The sequence below is a fragment of the Coptis chinensis genome, chromosome 5 (genome assembly GCF_015680905.1).
Source record: "Coptis chinensis isolate HL-2020 chromosome 5, ASM1568090v1, whole genome shotgun sequence".
NCBI lineage: Eukaryota > Viridiplantae > Streptophyta > Magnoliopsida > Ranunculales > Ranunculaceae > Coptis > Coptis chinensis.
Window position 1 is genome coordinate 93967501 of NC_141460.1, and position 236 is coordinate 93967736.

Sequence of the window (236 nt, forward strand, 5' to 3'; positions counted from 1 at the left end):
TTGTTTGACTTTTCCAAACATAAAGCCCATTATGATTAGAAATTAATTTAAAAAACTATAAAACTACAATTTTGTCCCTACAAAATAACAAAAAAATAATAAAAAATAAAAGAGAATATAAAATTACCAAACTGCTTCTGTGACGTACATGAAAACACTATTCATCATACCCCATATTTTTCTATATATATATATATATATATATATATATATATATATATATATTTTTTTTTTTT